This window comes from Cupressus sempervirens, chromosome 10 (assembly GCF_028749045.1).
Source record: "Cupressus sempervirens isolate cs-2001-9-10 chromosome 10, ASM2874904v1, whole genome shotgun sequence".
Classification (NCBI taxonomy): Eukaryota; Viridiplantae; Streptophyta; class Pinopsida; order Cupressales; family Cupressaceae; genus Cupressus; species Cupressus sempervirens.
Window position 1 is genome coordinate 529,721,980 of NC_143127.1, and position 17,324 is coordinate 529,739,303.

The following is a 17,324-nucleotide window of genomic DNA, read 5'->3' on the forward strand; positions in this document are numbered from 1 at the left end:
TATAGCATAAAAATTAGGTCAAATTGAGTAGAAAGGTGATTTTAGACATGAAACAGTGAATTCAAGTAGATATGAAGTATGGAAATGATGAAGACATGAAGAAATGAAGATGCCCCAATGATGATTTAGAGATTAGACCTCAAAAGGTCAGCTAACTGCTCAGAAGAAGGTAAAATTTTAAAATGTGATTTTGACCATTAAGATGAACTCGAATTTGGATTTCGATCTCGAAAATAAATCTAGGACGTCAAAATTATTTAAGAGGTCAAAACTTTAGATAATGTGATGACAAGATAGAAAAGAGATGAAGCGAAAGATTAAGAAGGTGAAAAGACATGAACAAGAAGAAAGTAAAGAAATATATGAAAGGAGTTAGCTGATATGTCCACAAAAAGATGAAGAGAGAGCTCTCCCCATATGCAAGAATGCAAGACTAAGTTAGAAAATGAACCTAAAATGCAAGCTAATATGTAAAGTGGTTTACCAGCAAGAAGTGCATAACATTTAGACTCTTAATTTCATCATTGAGCATTTATTAGGGACATCATGAGATCATACAACCATCACTAGTATAACTATGAGGATATGAATATGATCGATATTAGATAGGTATGTGGAAATCTAATCTAAGCATCAGAGACATGTAAGTCAAGATAACTACACGATTAGATTCCCTAAGTTTAATTTAGCAAGATTACACCTGTATCAAGGCATAAGCGCCAGGATAAACCCTGAGTGCGGTCTTGCAAAACAATCAAGGATGATACATTTATAAGTCAAAGTGTTGAATAGGACAAGCATGAATGCTTACAACACTATAGACAAACAAAAGTATACCCACAAGCAGAAATCAAGAAGACATGCCCCATGCCCCCAGTCTTCTAGTCAATGACATCCTCGAAAGACTATTAGGGAGGGAACACATGGCAAAGAAATCATCATAGATGTCACACAAAGTAGATAAATTTCAGCATAGCTCAGTCGTTTAAGTGTTAAAGTGCGTGTGTGTAAGTCACTTGGCCATTTCTTCAAGACTTGATTCTGATAGTGAGATATCGCGACATCGGAGACCGTAGGTAAACTATCTGTAAAGTGTTAAAAAACACTTGATGTCAAAGTGGGGGAAAGTGTTGAAAAACACTATTTTGTGAGTTGTCAAAGAAACCCTAATGCACAAGAATACCTCAATAGGCTAAGTAGCTATGCCCCCAAGATGAGGACAAGAAACAATTCCAAGCTAGGAAATGTGTAGCGAAGTGGATGATTGAGACTGATAGACATAGGTGCGAGGGTTTCAAGTAGTGCCTGTTTCCAGGTTTTCACCACTTTGATAGATTTTTTCAGGACTTTTTTCAATTTTTTTGTAATTTTCAATTTTTCAATTTTTTTGGTGATACATAAAAGTGCCTATTGCTAGGTTTTCACTAAGATGATCATTTTTTCAGGACAGTTTTTGATTTTTAAAATTTTTTCAGCATCATATATGATTTTTTTTGGAATTTTTCAGAAGCTTTTAGATATCACTAGTTCTCAAGCAAGATCACATCATTTTCTCCCAATGTCTAGCAAGGTATAGGATATGATGGAGCAACGAGCCAGTGGATAAGCAAAGATGGATGAAAAAAGAGTATGAAGCAAGTGAAAGTGATCCTCAAGGACTGACTCCTCAAGAGTACCCAAGCTAAGGAAAGAGGTGAAATAGTCATATGAAGCATGTTTTGGATAAGCAATGGAAGAAATGAGCAAGATAACATGTAGGATAAGCGGTGAAGCCAACAAGTGAGATAGCATGAAGTGTGTAGTCCAAAAGAGTAGCCATGTCAAGAGACCTATGAGAACCATGTTTCATTTATTATGATCAAGACCAAGGGTTCAACTAGATAGGATAGCAATGGGATAGAGAAATAAAAATAAAGCTCAAGATGGAGGCTATGAGTGAATGGGAGAGAACAATAGAAAATCTCATGGATAGCATAGCAAATATGCAAAGATAGCTCAACATTGTCAAGATCAAAGAGAGAAGAGGGGATAGATGGATGATGAAAGAATTACGCATGATGCTTGTTTGCCAGGTTTTCATCATGGTACTTATCCAAGGTGCCACAAGAAGTAGTTTTCACCATAGGATGGATTTGTTTCTCTTTACTTTTGCTACCAAGGTGCCACAAGAAGTGGTTTTCACCAAGGCACATTTTCATGTTTTTTTTTTTTTTTTTTATACTATTTTTTTTTTTTTTTTTTGAATTTTTGAATTTTTAGAAAGAGCTCAAGCTTTTTGAATGTAAACAGTGCTCCTATAGGAAAGATAAGTCATAATAAGCCAAGACCATAGAAAGGTATGCTCAAAGATTTTGATAAGGTGATGAAAGAGAAATGGTAGTAGGAAGAGTATATGGAGGATAAGAGTTCATGTATAGAAAGTAAGTGTAAGCGTTAAAGGATTTCATGAGGGTAGTTGAAATATTGGACAAGATCAACATTGACACACACCTTGAAGGGTATTTGAACAATGGAGGAATCATGGATGAAATAGCTTGAGATTTAGATGTATGAGGTGGTAGAAGAGATTTTGAAAAAAGTGGAGTGGAAGGCTTTAGAATATTTTTAGAAAATTTTTTGGAAGAAGATGGAATGGAAGCCTTTGGAAGCTTGAATGTCAACTTTGAAATATTTTCAATCTTCAAGTCTTTTAAAAGAGACTTGGGAATCCATATAGCTTTAGATTTTCCTCGTTCCTTGGGTGCTTGAGATTGCATTTCTTCAATGATGGATTTAGGAACCCACATTTTCTTTGATTTAGCTTTTTTAATAGTGGACCTTTGTGGTCTCTTTTGTGCATTTTCCTTCTTAGCATTCACATGTCGATTAGATGGGACATAGTGATCTTCATTTTTCAATGGATTCTTATGTTTATTCTCACTTCCAAAGGACTTGGAATTTGTGGATGAATAAGGCTGATATGACTGGTTTAGATGGATAGATGGGTGAAAAGTCATCAAGGATGAGTGTCTTTGTTGATCTTGAGGTATGATGAGAGAGCTAGGGAATGAGCTAGGGGTGAATGTAGGAGATGGAGGAACATAAGGCCCCAAAATGGATGGAAGGTTTGAATGCTTTAGCTTAGATGGATAAGGACCAAGGATAGATTTAAAAGATGCAAAGGGATAGTGGGAAGGGATATCAATATCTTTAGAGTGAGCAACATGGTCAAAGCCATCAATAGACTCATGAGTACCTTTGATAGGAACACCATTTTTAATAGAAGAACTTGAAGCTTGAGCACAATTTTGAAGTGGATGTGGAGAAGTAGAACATGAGGGGATGCTTTGATCTTGACAAGTAGCCTTGGATAGCATATGAAGAGAACTTTTCTCATAATTTTCAGTAAGCTCAAGGGAGATAATGGAAGTGATATCTTCATCATACTTAGGAGGTGGACAAGTTATAGGATATGGAGGGGAAAAATCTTGAAAGAGATGAAAGGGTGCTTGATCTTGATCTTTCTTGACATTTATAGCTTTTTCTTTTTGAGAGTACTCTTGACATGGAGCCACTTCTAAGGACAAGGGAGAATGAAGAGTGAATGGAGTAGTACTTGGATTAGGCATAGTAGTGCATGAAGGTTGAGGATGTTTAGGATTAGTAGCATGGAAAAGGTTTGCAGCCAAATGAAGGTTAGCTTGAGTTTCTTTTAGAGGTAGCCCTTGAGGATACACGTAGTCAATGTGGAAAGCATTAGGTTCCTTTTTTGATAGAGGCATGTTGGAAAGCTTTGAAGTTTTGGGAGATGCATGAGTGTTGGAAGAAGTGGAAGATGTAATGGAGCCACTACTAGACATAGGTTCATCAATGTAATCTTGCTCAAGAGAAGTATCCTCAGCACATGAGTCACTAGAGGTTCCAAGATCAACAATCTCATTATCAATGAAGTCTTGGATTTTATGTTTCAGCTCTATACAATTAGAAGTAGTATGGTCACTAGATTGATGATAGGTACAATAGATATCCAAGAATGGGTTTCCATAGGAGCTAGACTTAGGCAACATGATGAGCTTAGTTTCAAGAAGTGTTTGCAAAATATCATCATAAGAATGTTTCAAGGGAGTAAAAGTCCTCTCAAAAATATGTCTAGGATCTTCTTTTTTTTTCTCAAGTGAATGGTATACATCCATGTCTTCATTATTATCTTGGTCAAAGATAGGTCCGTCATGAAATTTTGGCATAGGCTCAAAGGAGGTATCACTTGCTTGTTCTCTAAAGAGGTCTTTAGATCTAGAAGATGAAGACATTTGATGTCTTGAAGTAGAGTATGTAGACCTAGAAGAAGAGGATGACCTCAAAGAAGGTGACTCACATGCATGTAAAGACCTTAAGGAAGATTCATGTAATGATGCAATCTTCTCCTCCAACCTTTTCTCAAGTTTAAACTTCATTTCTATCATGCGCTTAGAGAGATGAAGGTAAGAAAGATCATTTGTCTCTTCTAGTTCTTTGTATTGTGCATATAGATCTTGAAACTCTTTAGTGACATGGAGGATATCATGATCATCTAGATTTGGTTGAGGTTTGGTAGCACAAGCTTTGAATTCCATAGTGGTAGATAGATAATCAAGCATGAAGGAGACTAAGGAAGCTAATAGGGTGACACAAGATAACTTGATGTCCGAACTAGAGAGGTAGAGTGTTCACTTGCCAATATAGTAGAGAGAGATTAAAGTGACTTGTCAAACAATATGTCCAAGAAAATTACGACATGAATGACTCAAGTCAATAGCTAGGCAAGATGCCCAAATAGCCAAATAGATAGAGCAAGCAGGGTGAAAAGTGAACAACTTTCCCAACCCAAGAGTGTAGTCAAGAAATCAAGGTAACCATTTTAGTAAAAGGATAACTAGCAAGCATGCATAGACCATGAAGATAGAAAGACCAAGAGAACCAAGACCAAAGAGTCACTTTAAGCATGTTCAAGAACAAGAGACATAGCAAATCAAAGTTAAATGATGAGACTCCCCTTAGCAAGCAACACAAGAAAATGTTTGCATTTGATGTTTTAACTTGGTTGACAAAGTTTGACAATAGTTGATAGCATAGCAAGTTTGATGTTCAAAAACAATTTCTTTCCAAGCAAGATAGTGACACATGGAGTATTCTTCAAACAATCAAGCAAGGGACAAAGCAACCTTGCATGATACAAGCATATTTGAGGTCTCAAAATAATTCCCTAAAATTATCATCATGTGTATGTTCCAAAGATTTTCACAGGTCTAGCACATTCAAGAACACATCAAGCAATATCTACTTAGAAGTCATGGTTCATTACTCAACAACTTGGCCCACACTTGATGCTCCTTCGCCTCACACCAAGTGGTTTCCCACAAGAGATATTGGCTTTGTCATGGAAATGCCATAAGCATAACCAAGGAAACACATATGGTGAGTGTAAATCTTGGGGTGATCCGGGTAGTCCACTAGGATCAATCCTTGCACCAAGAAGTTGAGCGGCTAAAAAAGGTAGTTACTAACTTAGGGTTTTTAGATAGGGCTTCCGTTCATAGTGTTCCTCTTGCTCCCAATTACGGGACACCTCACCTTGCAATGAGTAACCGATCTCGCGATCACAAGAGTACCTTAAGCATTCTTACCTAGTGATCTCCCTATGGTCGAAATCCCATAAGCGATCACACTAGGCAAAGATAAACACTACGTCTACCAAAGTTTTGTGTCCTTGATAGCCTTGAGTTTATAGTGGGTTGGAAGAGCCAGGTAATCAGCTTGTCCCCACTTGGGTCGTTCCTCTCAGGTTATCCGAGAGCAGGCCCTCTAAAGGATTCTAAACTACACAAAGAGTGGATCAACTTTTGGAAGTCAAGATTTCTGATTCACCACAAAGGTGAAGAGCATACTCTCCTATTCCAATCATTTTCTCCCAAACACACCAAGAAGATTTAGTTGCCTCTTACTCTTGAAACCAAATGGTAAGTCAAGATTTCTGATTCACCACAAGGGTGAAGAGCATACTCTCCTATCACCAAAAGATCTCAATTGTAAGTTTTAATGTGCCTAAAAATAGACAACTAGTATATGCCACACATGTAAAAGTAAAGAACAAAAAATTTTGGGTTTTTATGCGTTGGGCAGCCCTGCAAAAAATCGTTAGTAGCCCTTGTGCATTTGAAGCTTTGACATGCGTTCTTTTTATGCAATGTTTCAATTTTTTTTTTCATAAGGATGGCAACCTGTAATCACAACTTGTTAGCACCAAAAGTTAGTATAAAATAACATAAAAATCTACAATAAAAAGTGGTGAGTTGCCTCAAAAATTCAATTTATCTTCCAACCAAGTGCATGCAAAGAAAGTGCAAGTTAATCACAAATGCTCTCACTTTTACTCTTTGATTTTGACCTAGTCAACAAGATTGGACTTGTTTCCTATGATTTTGTATCCAAAAATGAAAATGAAAAGAAGAGACCCCTATTAAAAATCAAAGAGATTTCCAAAAATGCAAGAAATTTTAAAAAATCTCTTCATTTGTGCTCTAGAGATCAATTTTGTCAAAATAGACCAAATTTATCAAATCGAATTTTTGATCCTTAATACGATCTCAAAATTCAAAACACAAAGAAAGAAACCTCATTAGAATTGAAAAAACTTTTTGAAAATGTAAGTTTTTTAAAAAAAATCGCTGATTTGCGATCAGAAATGACTTTTTATGAAAAATAAAGAAAAACTCATAACTCCTGAAAATCACGTCAAAATTCTTTGCAAATCGGACTGAGACATTTTGAGCATATATCCAACCTTCAAAAAAAATTTCAAAACCAAACTCCAAGCGGTTTAAAAGATATGATCAAATCTTTAAACCAACTAAGTTTTTGGCCTTCAAACCAATTTACTTATGGCTTGGCCTTAAAACCAAAGTGATAATTCTACAAAAGCATTTGATTAGACCCAATATGCTGCTGTAAAAAACCAAAGATAAGAAATGAAAGCAAATGGAGCTGAAAATTTGATTCAAGCCCCACGGTGGGCGCCAAAAAATGTACACTCGAAAGTGTCCCACTCTAAACCATTCTATCTAAACGATTCCATGAGTTGGAATGCTTGGATGCCGGCTTAGAGCTCCCTATCCATGGAGTGCAAGAGAGTATATTTCAAGAATAAGAAAGCTCTCAGATGAGCCTTAGAGATACTCTTCTTGCTAGTAAACCATGCAATGGGAGGTTCCAAAGACAAGATGCAAGAATGCAAATGTCCCAAGGAGTTCCTCAAGGATGCAATGCAAATGAAGATTAAGCTAGAATGAGAATGTCAAATGCAGCTATGCTAGAATATGAATGAGAGTGTTACAATCCAAATATTAAGCTATGTGAGAGATTATTGCAAAATAGAAGCTAAACTAACATGCAACATGAATCTAAGCTAAAATGCCATGGATGAGAGAATGTAGACAAGGAAGAGAAGTTCTCCACAAAGCTCCAAATAAAACCTGTTAGAAAACCTGCAGCATAACAATGTTCAAAAGATGGATTGATTGAGGGGGAAAGCTCTCTCCCTTTTAAAGATGTATGGACGGTGGAGATCAAGATGAAGATGGTGGATGATCAACGGTGGAATTCGAAAATAGGAGTGATCCATGTGCACACACAAATCAACCAATAGAATATAAGTTGACTTGTCATATAAGACAAAAGTCACAAAGCCTTTTCTTTTAATTGTAAAATAGAAAAAGAACTTTATGTGTGCACTTTAAGTGGGTTAGAAGAATGGGGTCTTTTATTTAATTAAAAGGGGACATGTTCTTTTAATCAAATAATGAACTTAGGATAGCATAGTCAAACTATAGGTTATAATCAAATAAATTGATTATTAGCAATTTGGCTTAGGTAAGTAATTAAATTAATTTAGCCAAAATGTTGAAAAGGGGGCTAATAGTCTAGATGACCATTTTTAGGTGATTACAATTACACCTTATATAGTTGCATGTTATCACTAAATGGAGTTAGTGGAAGATGTTAATGATCTTCTTGGTTGTCTTAATAGTCATTTCATGGGTTTGAAACATAACCACTTCCCTTTGTGAAGATTTGTTCGAAAATCAACAAATTACATATTGTTGCAAAGAAAATACAGTCATAGGATGTTGGAAGATTGTTTTCACTCATAGGATGTTGAAGAATCTCTTGGAAGGTGGTGCAAGAGCACCCTTTCAAGGCTCCCACCATATCATTTTTGGTGTGATGAACTTATCTGAAGAAGTATGTCAATACAATAAGGGAATTTAGCTCATGCTTGTGTGTCCAAGCTAGGATAGGTAAAGTTTCCTCTTTGGTCTCTGTTGAGAATGGTACCTTGACTTTTGGTTGGTATCCTTCTTAGCTCTTTTTTGGGGGAAGGTTGATTTATGATTTTTTATTTCATTTTAGGCATGGGTGTGCATTAAAAGAACCTTCCAAGGTGGACTACTTATTTAAAAGACCAAAGTGCATGAACAATGCAATGTTATGTAAATCTGCCACCTTATAGAAGGCATGTTATTATGAGATTGGGAATTCTTAGGTGAAGCTAGTGAAATTTTCACTCCCAAGGATGTTTTGGAAAGGCATAGCATGGTCTTGAAATGTAATTCAAAAAAAGACTACCCAAGCAATAAAAATTGTCCCAAAATTGCTTGCAAATTTTAAAAGTTGTTGAGCAACTTTTTCCAATTGTTGCTAAAAGACCTACTTTGCAAAGAAGCTTTGAAAAGGCCCTAAAACCTATCTCTAACCTGAGGAGAAACCTATTTATTCTTGGAGGAACTCTAATCAAGGGTTGGCAACTCATTTCTTGTACAAATCTATACTGTTGGAATGTATGCAACAGACTATGACTGTTTTAGCACAGATTTTACTAGTTTTTAATCTTGTTTGGAGGCAAATCATGTGGCTATTATCATTTTGTTGCATTTTGTAGCTATATTATTTTTTATTTTCCATTTTCCATGCATTAGTTATAGTTTTTGACCAAGTTTTGAAAGGTTTTGTAAATTTCTTCAAAGATACCTGTCTGCTACTAGTTTTGAAGTTGTATATCATGAAAGGGTTGTAAGTCTTGTCGGCACCATGGAAATTCCATGGTCTTCTAAATTTAAAGGCTATAGACCCTAATGTATTATATTATGCAAGAAAGGGCCCTAAAAATGAGTGCAAATAATTCTTTGACCAAGCCCTAGGCGAGCTAGGCAATGCCCAACTAGAGACTGTCGACAAAGAAAGAGTTCTTGAGAGCAAAGCTTGAAGAATGAAGACTTGCCCTTTTGAGGGATTGAAGAGGGGCATGAAGAGGTTCTAACTTTTGGAGGAGGAGTCTTGATGAAGTGTGTGAGGTGTCTTAAAAGTGGGGACAACAAGCATCCAAGAAAACCCTACCAAACCCTCAATTTTGTTAATTTTGTTGTACGGCCTGTAGGCACCACGAGACCCTAAAAATCCTTGAGCATGGGTCCTAGGTATCAATTTTTCTTAAGGCCAGAGGTGTTGAAACTCTAAGACAAAGAAGCTATTGGCCCTAGATATCTGGGTGGAGGCCTGATCAGGGGCTCTCCTTGTAGCCCTTTTGTGAAGAAATCTTGAAATTGGGTACAAACCCATTGTTGTTATCCATTCAAGCATAGTACAAGTGTTCCAATAATGTCTTAGGAAATCATGGAAACCTTGGTTGGACTGGGGAGTATTGTGGTACCCTAGTAGACCTATAAAACCTTTGGAAGGATAGTGTTTCTAGAAGAGTAAGGGAATGATGCTGCAAGTTTGGATCAGTTAACCTGGTGAGGGGGTTGGGCAAGGTTAAGGGATGTTCTAATAGCAAGAGATCCTATAGACTAGATAGGTGTAGAAAAAACACCAAGATCCACATATAATATACAAGGTTGCACGGGGATAGGGGTACTTGGGGTACTTAGGGTACAGGTATGGGTACGGGTACAACTATTTTTTATAATAGGGGAGGGGGGTACTTGGGTATGCCAAACTTTGTTTTTAATTATACTTTTATATTTATAGAAAACCTAAATTTATGAGTCATGACAATGATTTTTCAAATCAAGAACAGTGATCAAGTTTGTAAATGTAATGTATTGTTTTCAGTTTCAGATTTGTTATATGTTTGTAATAATAATTTATGATAAATGTTTAGATGCATAACATAGAAGGCATACTTTAAACATGAACAAGAATATCATAAATCATATGACAATGACATATTGCAAATGATAAATTTATGGCTTTAACACTGATAAAGTTTATTGCTAGTAAATATTGTGTCAAAGTTTCAAACTGATTAGGTATTGAATTAAGCTTGCTAAACAAATAAAAGATAAGGAAAATTTTAAATATAAACAAGATCATAAATCATATGACGATGACATATTGGAAATGATAAACTTATGCTTGAACAGTGATAAAGTTTATTGTTAATCAATATTCTATCAAAGTTTCAAACCGATTATGTATTGAATTAAACTTGATAAACAACGAGCTGATACATAAACAAAAAACCAAAAAAAAAAATTAGAAATCTCAATCAAGGTCCTTAGCTATGATGCTCTCCACGAGTACCTAGTACTTGGGTACGTGGGTATGAGTACAAGGGGTGTGGGTACAAGTACCCATGCAACCTCATAATATATTATGATAACCAATAATGTCATACATGAATGAACATATAATATATTATGATAACCAATAATGTCATACATGAAAGAATATATAATATATTATGATAACCAATAATGTCATACATGAACGAACTATAATATATTATGATAACCAATACTGTCATACATGAACAAACATATAATATAAAATGATAACCAATAATGTCATACATTAACAAACACATAATATATTATGATAACCAATCATGTTGTACATGAACAAACATATCATATTATAACCAATAATGTCATAAGTCTAATAATGTCATGCATCAAATATATGTCATACATCAAATATAAAATGTCATATATACATCAAATGTATATCAAATATGTCCACTGGCATAAAAGCTAACATATATGTCCACTGATGCCTATACATGTGTGTCTATCAACTATATCTTCTCCTTCCCACAAGGGGAATGAAATAAATCTCTAGAGGTCTTCGATCATCATGTGGAGGGAGATGATGGGGATGATGGGGTCTTCCTCACATGCTCACTCGTCCTCTTATTTAGGCTCTTCTCTAACTCAAGCTGATGCAAACAAAGTAGATATTAATTAAAAATTATTATACATTGAAATCAAATATATGTACACACAAATTAATTATTTTCTTACCACCATCAAATAGTCACTCTACAAGTCCACCTTAAAGGCTCACGGACGATCAGGTGTAACAAGACCCTACAACAATTCAATAAATATAATCACTTATAAATAAAATTAGAAATTCTGATACTAACTATTATAAACAACTAAAACCAAGAAAATTCTTTCATACCTTAGTCAATGGCTCTAAACTAGCCATAGTTGCAACCACTCCATGATCGATGGACTACCAAAGATGAGGAGTCTTAGATGTCAAGAGTTGCATGTCATATAATACACGTTACATGTGACATGAAACATAAAACAAATATAATCAAATAAATTAAATTAACATGAAACAAATATACCTCTACAAAGCTCGTATCATGCCTAGGCTCAGAGTCCCTAGTGAATGTCAATGGTCCAGTAAAGAACTGATGCACATGCAAAAAAAATTTGTCAATCCTTCATATGATTGCTTAGTAAATATATGTATTAATTTAAATGATTAAATTGATACATACCTCTGAACTCGTTGACAGGACAAAATATGGGGCCGAGGGATAACTACTAGGGTTGCCAACACTCTGACCTTGAATTTTGAACAATGTCAATACATGCTAATTAATTAGTCATTCACTATATATATGAAATGTGATCAAATTAGTTTATTATAATTGTAATTTACCTATGTCTCAATTCCAAATGTCTCATTCAGGAACTAATCAGTGACTAGCCCATCATCCATACTATCTCCAACATGACTGCTAAATGTGTATAAGGATCTGCATGATGTGCACATGTGACCATCACGCACAAAAGGCTCCTCCTCAACTAATGGACTCATGCAATGAATAAGGGTCTATGTCAAAGCAATAATAGTCCCTAGAGTACTGGCCTCTACATGTTCCTTCACAACTAAAGGAATAATCAATTGCTCACCCTATGGCTTGACAATAGGTGCCCTAACTACGTTAGGGTCATGACATACCCCCAGCCTCTCAAATGATGACCTCCCACCTCTACCCTAAGATTCTAATATATCAAAATAATTGGAGATCTCCCCAAGGACAAATTCACAATACAATTTCCTTAAGAAATACATTGGGACCTCATGATTATTGCAGGGAGGGACATCAAAGACCATCCACCATCTATCCCAAAAATTATTTCTAATACCATTGCGTATGTACCAATGGATGGGGAACCGTTGTCTCCCTAATAGTATTTTGTTCTCCAGGCTTTCTAAGAAATGCACAAATGCTACCTTTTGGTATATCTTTTTTTTTACATCTTGATATGATAATTTGTTTGCATAATATCTTTTTTGTTCCTCCTTCTTAACACACCAAATATCTAACTGACCACTAACAGAAGATACATGGGTCATAATGGACTCAAGGGAGGATGCCAATTGTACTCTCACTGGATTGGTTTGTCCATAAGCTTCCAACCTACCAATGAGTGCTTGTAATTCATTTTTCTCTCTTTTTATTTCATTTAGTATGTTCTCTTGTGTGCCAGGAGGAGGCCTTCCAATCGATGCAAGTTGCAAAATTTCTTGTTCTTGTTGTGGAGGGTTTTGATTTTCATTTTGTTGAGGGTTTTCATTTGGATCTTGTTGAGGGATTTGGTTTTGATCTTGTTGGGGATTTTCTAGTTCATTATTCACATTTCCTAATAAGAAACCAATTACAATCTAAATAAATAAACAAATTGAAGAAAACTTACAAAACAATACAAAAACATACAAAACAATGCAAAAACAAGGGTAGACAACATATGACATGATCACGATCTCGAACTTCGGTGATGAGGAGGCATTTTGAGGAGGCGAGTGGTGAAAATCTTTAATTTCCTCAATTCATATACGTGCTACCAGGAGAACTTGCAAAATGAAGTAAAAATGAATGGGTTTCCGGTTTACAGCTCATTTATAATTTTTTTTTCTTTTAAAAAGTGCGTACACACTATAGCGCATACACGCTATGGCTTGGGATACCCAAGCCATAGTACATGTGCGCTATAGTGCATATGCACTTTCTAAAACTAGAAAAAAAGGGTGCCACCTTTTTGGCACCACAACTAGGTTCACTTATCCACATATGTGATTGGCCTTAGATAGAGGATGTCTTGCCCAAAAAGAATCTTAAGGGTTGCGCTTTAGGGAAGACGGTGGAATAACGAATGGTTGTGATGAAGGGTGGTTCCTTTAAACTATAATCTCATAATAGAAACAAAGAAACAACAACAAATGCAAGAACAAAATATGGACTTCTTATTTGCACCACAAATGCAAAATTATAGAATTCACAAGTACAATATGCTAACCCACATGGGCACTTTCATTGCAATAATTTGCAAGACTGAGCTGTGAACTACCACCCAGAGTTTTTTTAAACAATGTGCAGGTCTTTCTTAAATAGGCAATTTTATGCCACACGAGAAGGTTCTAGAAATTGAAACTTAATACCTAGGGCCTACAAACCCTAACAATACATATAAAGTCAGTCAAATACATCTTTGACAATCATTTTAGATATTTTGGGTAGCCCAACTTTGGAAGGTCATAACTCTTGAACCATTGCTTGGATTGGCTATTATAATCACTTTTTGGAAACACCAACTCATGATCTATAGGCTTGAAACTGCACTAGTGCTCTTTCTTCAAGTTTTTGGGCACTCTAAGGCCTCCAACAGTGAGCCTGAAGATTTTTTCTACAAATTTTTCCACCAAAAATTTGCAATAACTTCTCCGATACTTAAGCTTGAACAATGAGATTTTTATGGTAGGCTTATAACTCTAGACAAACTTACTAAATATAGCAAGTTCTCATAAATGGTAACCACCCTATCTACTAGTCCTTATTAAAATAGGAAAGATTGAATATAAAATATTTTTGGGTGATGCAAGATTGCTCTTACACCCAAGATGCTCTTGTATCAGACATCCAAGGTAATTTGAGAAGTGACTCTATCACGTCTCAGGTATTCAGAGGAAAACCAAGATAGTTAACCTCCTCCCTTGCTAGCCATGATGAATCCTCTACTGGCCCCTCTTTTCATTTGACTAGATATTCCTCATAAGTTTTGTTCCTTGTTCTTTTTCCAACACAACTATCCAGTATCTCCCTAATCTCCTTTATAACTAAACTAGTTGATGGAATACTCCACTGTGCTTCTACAACTTCATCTCCATCACCTCCTTCATAATACTCTGTCAAATCTAAAATGTTAAATACTAGTAAAATATTCAATTCAGAAGGCAACTCCACTTAATAAGCATTTTTAGAATCATGCATTTTCACTATCTTGCACGGTCCAAACTTTTTCATCTTCAGCTTATTATATGTAGCCACTAGAAAATGTTCCTTTCTCAAATGAACCATGACTTTATCTCCAATATTAAATTTCTTATACCTCATTTTCACATTTTTCTTAGCCTTGTACTATGTATTCATTTTTATAATGTGCTTCCTCACCTCCTTATGGATGTTCTTCAAATGCTCAACAAATTCTTCTTCTTAACGCTACTTATTTCTCTTTTATCCAATTGTCTCAATTTAGAAGAATTTTTGGAACTACTCCCATATGCAATCTAGAATACTGAATTATCCATACTCCTATTCACAAAATTATTATATGCAAATTCTGCCTATGGTAAAATCATATCCCATCCTTTTGGCTTGTCTTCAACGAAACACTTCAGCAAGTTTCCCACACTGCAATTCACAACTTCTATCTATCCATCGGTCTGTGGATGATGTGATGAACTAAACTTCAAATTTTTCTTCAATTTCTTCCACAATATTAGCCAGAAATACCCAAAAATTTTGATATCTTGATCTGAAACTATATTCTTTGGTAGACCATGTAGTCTCACCACTTCTCTAAAAAACAATTTGGCTACATGAACATCAGTAGTCTTCTTCCAAGGATCAAAATGTGTCATCTTTGAAAACTTATCAACCACCACAAAAATAGAATCATGCCCACGCTATGTTCGCGGTAATCTAAGAACAAAATTCATACTGACATTCTCCCACGACTTCTCTAGTATAGGTAATGGCTAATACAACCCTGTATTCTGCTTCACTCCTTTCACCATCTGACATACTCTACAACTTTGTACAAACTTCTTCACACCTTGCTACAACTATGGCCAGCAATAATTCTCAACAACCAAAGCAACGATCTTATCTCTGCCAAAATGTACATCCAATCCTCCACTATGCTTTTCCTTGATGAGATTCTCTCTCATTGAACTTCTTGGAATGCACAACTAGCTTCTTTTGAACAACATACTATCTTAGATCATGAAATCTAACCACTTTTTCCTATCAAGTGTAATAAGATCGGTACAAGCCTCTCACACTTCACCAAAATCAGGATCATCTAGATACAAAGTACTGAGTTCCTTGAACCCAACCACCTCTGTCTACATTTCTATCAACAAAAGTTATCTTCTACTAAGAGCATCTACAACTCTATTAGACTTCCCACTCTTGTGTTTCAAAAAAAATGTATAACTCTGCAAAAACTCAATCCACTTCAAATGCATTTGGTTCAATTTTTATTGACTATTTAAATTTTGCAAAGCTTAATGATCAGTATACAAAAAAAAAATCCTTAGGAAGAAGATAGTGTCTCCATTTCTTCAATTCTTGAACTATAGCATAAAATTCCTAATCATAAATAGAATATTTACTTTTGGCATCATTAAATTTCTCACTAAAGCAACAAGTCTACCTTCTTGGCTCATAATAGCTCCTATTGCAATACCACTAACATCACAGTCTACTTGAAACACCTTGTTAAAATCAGGAAGTACTAACATAGGTTGCTCAATAACTTTCTATTTCAATAGATTAAAACTATTATATGCTTCTATGGTCCACTTAAATTTTTTCCTATCCCCTCTCATTATTTTAGTTAAGTGTCCACAAATACTACTAAAACCTCTTATGAACTTTCTATAAAAACTAGCCAATCCATGAAAGGATCTTACCTCTATCGCACTCCTTGGAGTAGGCCATTCAAGTATAGCCTTCACTTTCTCTAGGTCCATTTTCAAACCTTTTACTGAGACTACAAATCCTAGGTACATCAACTCCTTTACAAAATTGCACTTCTTCAGGTTTATCAACAACTTTTCTTCCCTCAATTTATCAAACACTTTATGAATATGGATCAAATGCTCTTCCAATGTCTTACTAAAGATCAAACTATCATCTAGGTAAACAATAACAAACTTACCCATAAACTCCTTCAATACCTCATTCATGAGCAGCATGAAAGTGCTTGGTGCATTGATTAGCCCAAAAAGCATGACTAGCCACTCATACAATCTTTTTGTCTTGAAAGCACTCTTCCACTCATCACCTTCTCTGATATGAATCTGATGGTATCCACTCCTCAAGTCTATCTTTATGAAATACTTAGCTCCACTCAAGCAGTCCATAATATCATCCACTACTTGATTGTGATCTTGTTGATAGCACCAAAATCTGTGTACATCCTCCATTCTCCATTCTTCTTTGGTGTTAATACTATTGGTACAACACATGGACTCAGACTCTCTTGAATCAACCCCTTCTGCAACAACTCATGAACTTAACTATTGAACTCTTCACTTTTTGTTGGTGTCATTTTGTGCACTACCTTGTTTGGAAAACTAGCTCCTGGAACCAAGTCCATCTGGTGATAGATCTTTCTCATTGGGGGCAATCCACTACGTACATTATCTTATACAATATTAGAAAACTCTCCCAACATATTTGCAACTTCTGTAGGTACCTCCTTTATTTCTTCTTTACTATCTTTTGGAATTATAAAAAAACACATATGCTCACACTTCATACCTTTGAGAAACTCTTTTCCATCAACAAAACATATTTTGGTAGCACTACATACCTTTTCTTCTTTATCCTTCAACAGGTTCAACTTATGTTTCACTCCATCCTTGGTCAGAGTGTAGGTATTTTCTTGCCCATCATGTACAACATGCCTATCAAATTGCCACGGACTCCCTAGCAACAT

General features: G+C 35.6%; 1 long non-coding RNA gene across 1 annotated transcript; it reads right to left on the reverse strand.

Moving 5' to 3' along the window:
* Nucleotides 1-10,901: 10,901 nt before the first annotated feature.
* Nucleotides 10,902-11,720, reverse strand: LOC149534977 (uncharacterized). The gene is made up of 4 exons (XR_016357841.1): nt 11,654-11,720; nt 11,479-11,532; nt 11,316-11,381; nt 10,902-11,230 (listed from the first exon to the last, which is right to left on the reverse strand). It is a non-coding gene; the product is annotated as an uncharacterized LOC149534977 (long non-coding RNA).
* Nucleotides 11,721-17,324: the final 5,604 nt, after the last annotated feature.